The 7,575-nt window shown below is 38.0% G+C and overlaps 1 long non-coding RNA gene across 1 annotated transcript in view; it reads right to left on the bottom strand.

Moving 5' to 3' along the window:
* Positions 1 to 5,539: 5,539 nt before the first annotated feature.
* Positions 5,540 to 7,575, bottom strand: part of LOC119870094 — a 43,271-nt gene continuing 41,235 nt past the window's right edge. Inside the window, exon 3 of the long non-coding RNA XR_005355164.1 lies at positions 5,540 to 6,018. This is a non-coding gene — a long non-coding RNA (uncharacterized LOC119870094). The remainder of the gene's footprint in view (positions 6,019 to 7,575) is intronic.

Here is a 7,575-nt window from a genome sequence, read left to right as displayed (position 1 = left end):
TGCACCATTTTCTTCCATTCCATATAAGAGCTCCAATTGCTCCACACAATTGTGAACACTTGTTATCATTTTGACACCTCTTTGACATGGATAACCATCCTAGCGTGAATGAAGAAGTAGCTCACTGTGGAATTACCATTCTTTGCAGTGCTTTGTGATAGTGGGGCTAGACTCTATAAACATTTTTTCTTTGTCTTCTCACACAAAAAAAGCTTTTCTGCAAAGGCCATGGCAGGCACACTGCAAGAGTATAGAGCTTCTCTTCCACATTTGGATGTGCTTTTCTTCTTACTTCTATGGTGAGGCTGCCTGTGGCCTGTGAAAGACCCACTGCATATTTAGCTAGCACTCTGGTCAAGCAAATTCCTTCTTCACCAGTCCCAGCCCAAAAGCTAAAACTAGCTCCGGTTGGAGGCACCTCAGGACTTCAGGAACCTCTTTTGCGTCTAGTAGGCTACAGATGTACCCTCTCCTAAGAGGTCTGAATATCCATTCTAGAGTGGGAGGAGCCCCCTTCCAAGTTTGTTCTTTCCTTGGATTTTCTCCCTTAGCCCTAGATGTAGCAGCTAGCTATTCCCTACCTTTGTTGTTGCTATATTGTCTGCAAATCTTTTACCCCTTTAGGTTATTAACTACATTTTCCTAGTTAATAATTGCTGTGTCTGAATGTGTGTGTCCCCTCAAGACTCCTATATTTAAATCCCAATGCCCAGCGTGATGGTATTAGTAAGTAGGACCTTTTGGTGGTGATTAGGTAATGGAGGTAGAACCCTCATGAATGAGATTAATGCCTTTGTAAGAGAGACCCCAGACAGTTACCTTCCTCTATTCTACCATTTAAGAATACAACAAGAAGTCTGGGACCTGGCAATGTGCCCTCATTTAACCATGCTGGCACCCTGATCTTGGGCTTCCAACCTCAAAAACTGAGGAAAATGTTTCCATTATTTGTAAGCTACCCAGTCTGTGGTATTTTGTTGTAGTAGCCCAAATGGATGAAAACAATATTTTTACATTAAATTTTCCTTATTTAAATTACCATGATGGTTTCCACCTCCTTATTGGACCCTCACTGACACAAGATTCTCCTTTTAATGCAATTAGAGATAATGAAGTTTTTCTCTTTGAATTAGTCATATCAACACCACTCCAAAGTAGAGTCAATTATTTTTATAACCTTAAGTGTATTAAATTATCATTGCAGTGCTATCTAAATCCACCTTTGCAAATCTAACACAATATTAGAATGTCAAAATCTGTAATAAACAATTGTAAAAACTACAAAAAGAAATTCTAAAACTGCTGAATCGCTATCATTGCAATGAAAGAGTTGTAACTTTATGTGACAATTTAGACGCTTTCAAATTTTAATTGTCTTTTGAAATAAGTGCAAAAACTCATCCAACTTAGCATAAAATAAAGTTAGAATGGGATACTTCATGAATCTGATATATATATATATATATATCCCTTAAATAACAACTTCCTACCACCTTTAACCATAGATTATAGATTATGATCTGTCTTCAACTTGCAGGTGAAATGAAAACATTAGATTATGATACAAAAGAAAATGGAGTAAGGACACCTTTCTCTGACCAAGTTGGTTTTAATGGGAACCAGGAAAATAGTGCTACACGGTCATCAGTACAGACAAGTTTATAGAGAGCCAGCTAGGGGCAGGCATAGTTAAGTCCTGGATGGAACTTAATTAGTTTCACTTGCCACTTCCTTAAAACTGTCCTATTTCATGTCAAAAATTCCATGTTTATGCCGAGTAGCCAACATTGCTCTGGCATCTGCTTACTTTATGCTTTTTTGGAAGTTCATTTAATACTTCCTGCTTAACAGATAACTATTGGTAAATCCTGATGTGAATTTCCATGCTACCATGTTGTAGTCCTGAAACGCCATTTATCAAAAAGAACTGACTTCAATTTTTAAGAAGCCATTAATGCATGCTCTACAAGTGAAAAATGAAGCACCAGAATTCTACTTACTCTGATGTTCTTATTTAAGTTGTACACAATCTACAGCTCACAAGGTAGTTACTTGAAAATATTTCTTTTAAAAATTTCTCTTAAAGTTCAATAGGTAGGGGATACAGTGTTGAGCTTATTTAAATATTTTTATTAGTTTTTTTTAATTTGAGAGAGAGAGCACATGAGTGCAAATGTGGGGAAAGGCAAAGGCAGAGGGAGAGGGAGTCCCAAGCCGATTCTGTGCCATGCAAGAAGCCCAAAGAAGGGTTCGATCTCATGGCTCTGAGATCATGACCTGAGCCAAAACCAAGAGTAGGAGGCTCAGCCAACTATGTACCCAGGTGCCCTTGGACTTATCTAAATAGATCAGTCTCAAGGCTATCCTGTCCAATTTAACAACCCAGAATACCAAAGTTGGGGAACCCCAATGTACTATTGCCTTTGGTTCCATTACATCCCTGGCCATATGCCACTCTCTTTTAAGAAGTAGTGATGCAGGGATCCCTGGGTGGCGCAGCGGTTTGGCGCCTGCCTTTGGCCCAGGGCGCGATCCTGGAGACCCGGGATCGAATCCCACATCAGGCTCCCGGTGCATGGAGCCTGCTTCTCTCTCTGCCTATGTCTCTGCCTCTCTCTCTCTTTCTCTCTCTGTGACTATCATAAATAAATAAAAATTAAAAAAAAAAAAAAAAAAAAAAAGAAGTAGTGATGCAAGAAAAAGCCACCAGCTTTGAGATAGCCAAACAGGGTTCAAATAAGGCCTCTGCCAGAACAAGCCCTGTATACTTGGCAAGTCATTTACATCTCTAGACCACCATAAAGAGTAAAATGTCACTTATTAACACAGTTATCATACAGATTAATAAATATAAAAATTTAGCCAGTGTCTGACACATGCTAATTGTTCCACAAATGGTTATTAGGAGTATGATGGGAATAAATGACATATTAGTGCTTTTAATTGGCTTACACATAATGAAAGAATGGTATTGATATTACTCTATTAGGTGTAAGTGGCTAAAAAAAAATAAAGGCAACTTCACACTAATCTGTGGTATGTCTATGCCCATTATTCAAATATCAGTTACAGCAGTATCTCATAACTTAATTCTCCCAACTATATGTGGAAGTTCCATCCAGCTGTCATAAAGGGCAATTTACCTTCTCTATGTGAAACTGTGGATTACCGGTTGTTATAGACTAAATGTCTGTGTGTCCATACCCCCACCCCCACCCCAAATTCATATGTTGAAGTCCTAACCCCTAAAGAGGCTATATTTGGAAATGAGGACTTCAAGGAAGTAATTAAGATTAAATGAGGTCATAACGGTGGGGCCTGATCCAATAGGGTTAATGTCCTTATAGAGAGACCAGACAACTCTCTCTCTCCAGCCAATGACCCCACACCCACATCACTCCCCCTGTGTACATGCACTCAAAAAAGGCCATGTGAGGACATAGCACTCAAAAAAGGCCATGTGAGGACATAGCAAGAAGGCCAGGAAGATAGCTCTCACCAGAAACCAAATCATCTGAGACCCTGCCCTTAGACTTCTAACCTCCAGAATTGTGAGAAAATAAATTTCTGTTTTTTAAGCCACCCAATCTATGATATTTTATTATGGCAGCCCTAGCCCAGACATCAAAGTGTACTTGAAAGAACTATAAACCCCAGGGAAAAAGTATTCCTTAAGTACCTTTAATTCTTATATATAAGCAGTTAAGCCCACTTAAATGCATAATATGTGCAACTCAGCATCCCTGATGTCTCAACAAATAATTCATGTACAATAAATTATACTTTATACCCCCTCATAGATAGCTCCCAGTACTAAAAGCTAAGAATACTTAAATATATTCAATCAGAAACCACTTGATAGAAAGCTAGCTTTTACAGATCAGGAAACACTGCATTAGCAACAGTAAGAAATATTTAAATGTCAGGATTTAAATATCCAATATAAAGGTGATGATCAAAAAAAAAAAATAAAGGTGATGATCATATCTTTTGACTGAAAAATCCCCTGAAGATGGACTACATCAGACACATGCTACATCCTTATCTTTAATATCTTTTAAAAAATTATAGTTTGTATGGCTTTAATATTCACGAATTGGGTGCTCCTACACTGCTAGCTGATGTCAAATGTGACTGTCAGGCACACTGCCACTTAAGGTGGCTGTAAATAAACTATACACAGAGCCAAGTGCATCATCTGCAGCATGTTTAAGAATCCCAGTCTCATAGGGTGCCTAGGTGGTTCAGTCGGGCATCTGCCTTCAGCTCAGATCATGATCCTGAGGTCTTGGGATCAAGCCCCATGTCGGGCTCTCTGCTCATTGGGAAATCTGCTTCTCCCTCTCCCTCTGCATGCTCCCCCTTCTTGTGCTCTCTCTCTCTCTCACTCAGATAAATAAAATCTTAAAAAAAAAATAAAAGAATCTCGGTCTTGTAGAGACTTTTACTCCTCATCAGCTTTTCACTTTCATCTCAAGGATTTATTTTACAACCACACCAAGAACACAGACTTCCCTCTTATAAGTGCACGTTATTCAGCCCAGTGCTACTGAATAGTATTGAGACATTGGTTATTTATAGCTGAAACAAAGAAGAATTTTTTTTTTTTCAAAGAAGAATTTTTAATCTTGGCTCTAGTACTGAACATTTCAGTATGTCATATAAAGCTCCTTTGATTATCCTCTGGACATGAAGTCTGCCTTTCTTTGCTCATTAGCTGAGTTAGAGGGCAGAAAAAAAAAGCACTTTGCTGATCTTCCAAATATTAACACAATAGTAAACAAGTCAGATTCTGGAAGTGCCAACAGGAATGCTTCCAAACAACTGCAAAAGACTTCAGTAGTAAAGTCACCATTGTTCAATCTGATCCTATATATGGCTAAGTTGAGCACTGCATTTTCTCCATAGGCCTTCCTTATGACAAATTTGTGATTTTTAAAATTTTTTAAAAGAAGCAGGGCAAGGGCACCTGCGTGGCTCAGTCAGTTAAGTGTCCAATTCTTGATTTCAGCTCAGGTCATGATCTCACAGTGGTGAGTTCTAGCCCCATGGTAGGATCTGTGCTGAGCATGGAGCCTGCTTAGATTCTCTCCCTCTGCCCACCATCACCACTCACACATGTTTGCTCTCTCTCCCTTTCAAAAAAAAAGTACCAGCACAATTTTATAGAGCAGATCAATTTAAAAAAAGCATAACAGTTATAACCATTTTCATACACTGGCTGCTTAAGACTGATTTGGAGGGAGTACAAATACAAAGGAAACAAAGCAGAGATAAAGGCAAGACTCTTGAGAGTTCTAAAAATAAGGAAGTAATTGAAATATGCTTGAAGAAAGTGCCAAATACTCTTAAAAGGGAAAAAAAGAGAAAGAGTATAAATAAATGTTATAAAACATCAGTAAAAGTCAGCATGATTGATAGTTTCAGCATTTACATGTTGAGCATCATCATTAAATCCAACTTTAATTCATAAAAAACCTATTGTTAGCAGAGTTAATATGACATGTGAGAAGTACCAAACACTTTGTCTTAAGTGGTCTTATGAGCTTTATTTAAACGCAAACAGGTGTGTATTCACTTAATTTAAAATTAGATCTACAAAATTTCCATAGCAGTAATTTAGTAACATGCTTTGTTGTCCAAATAAATATAAGAAGGTCCTGAACTTATTATAATAACTAGTGAAAATTTGAGTTTATAATTAACCCAATTCTAACTCCAACCCACAAGAAATAAGATTACAAGTAAGACTGAGTTCCATGTATATTTTAAAAAGACAGTCTCGGTCATCTTTTTATGGAACTCAATCAACTCACAATGCCGCAAATATATTTCAAAACATAGTTCTTTTACATGCTGATATCACAATATGTAAACATACAGTGCTCTTTAAAGGACAATCCAAAAGTTGTCAATCAAAAGTTCTCTATTCCTCAATGAAGTTAGGAGGCAATCCATAAAAGAGATACGCTGGTGGCACATTCCTGAGCCATCTGACTGATTCTTCTATACACACTCCTGGAGAAAGAGAGATCATGGTGTCATCATGATCCTCAAAAGAAGACGCAGACTTATAATAGCTCATAGACTTCCCTTGGTCATCTGACCACCAATTTGCTGAACATTTGTGGCTGGTTGCATGTCATCATGAGACAGTTGACTTGAAGTAATTTTAATTATACTACATAAATGGAAGAGCTTTAGATTAATAGCAACATTGGCAATGCCCTTTGTCAGGAAATCTAAAACACTTCTGAACAAACTGTTGGGAAGAAACCAGCTGTATCTGCTTCTCATTAGATTTAAGTGGGTTTGATCTTTACAGCTCCAATAAGCAGAGCTATCTTGGAAACAGTGGCTGAAAGAACAGTAGGAATTGCTGACAGGATCCAGATGAAGCTAAATACACTGGTACTGGAGCCATCTCCAAAAATACCATACATGGCACTGATCAGGGGAGAAAATCTCAAAGTTCATTAGAACTCCATCCTGGACATTGGTGATGGAATGATGTATCTTGGTAAATTACACTAGACTTGCATATGTCCATTAGTTCCACAGTGGTACCATTCTTGCTGATACAAGAGATCAAGGAAAACCCTTCACAAACACCAGTGGGACCCATGGAATACAAGGCCCAGTGGAAAACAAATGATGGTGCCAGCTTTGGTGAAGCATCCAGCCTTCCCATCATCAGATAGGCTGATAATGCACGTGTCAGAGTTCATTTTAGAAATAGGACAATAGATGAGGCATCTGGCTGGCTCAATTGGTAGAACATGCGACTCTTGCTCTCAGGGTCATGAATTCAAGCCCCATGTTGGGCATGGAGACTACTTAAAAAATTTTTTTTAATTAGGTAGTGTATCACGGTTGATGTCTATGCATTGTGGCCTCTGTTATGAGACAAAACAAGATGAGTGGCATATGAAGATCATCAACACATGGAAGCTTTCGCTTTGGTTGCAAAATTAATAAGTATCCTTAAGGCATAATTCAAGCACATGGTCGGCTCCTCTAGGGCCTGCCTGCATCACAATGATGTGACATATGTATATATTGTAAAAGGATTCCCACCATTGAGATAATTAATATCTGTCACCTCACAGATTTTTTATTTATATTTTTAGTAGAACACCTGAGTTCTACTCTCCTAGCAAATTTCAATTATATAGTATTATTAACTATAGTGACCATGTTATACGTTAGATCCTCAGATCTGATTCATCTTTTTTTTTTTTAGTACAGTTCACACATGTTACATTAATTAGTTTCAGGTATCCAACATAGTGTTTCAGCTTCTCTATATGTTATGCTATGCTCACCTCAAGTAAACCTACCATCTATCACCATACAATGCTATTACAATACCATTGACTATATTCCCTACGCTGTACCTTTTAATATCATGACTTACTCATTCCATAATTGGGAACCTCTATCATCCACTATTCTTCACCCATTTCACCCACCTCTAAACCCTCTCCCCTCTGGCAACCATCAATTTGTTCTCTGTATTTATAGGCCTGATTCTGCTTTTTTCTTGTTTGTGCATTTATTTTGGTTTTCAGAATC

The sequence above is a fragment of the Canis lupus genome, chromosome 2 (assembly GCF_011100685.1).
Source record: "Canis lupus familiaris isolate Mischka breed German Shepherd chromosome 2, alternate assembly UU_Cfam_GSD_1.0, whole genome shotgun sequence".
NCBI lineage: Eukaryota > Metazoa > Chordata > Mammalia > Carnivora > Canidae > Canis > Canis lupus.
The sequence above is the reverse complement of the archived record's forward strand: the minus strand, read 5'-3'. Positions and strand labels throughout refer to the sequence as shown.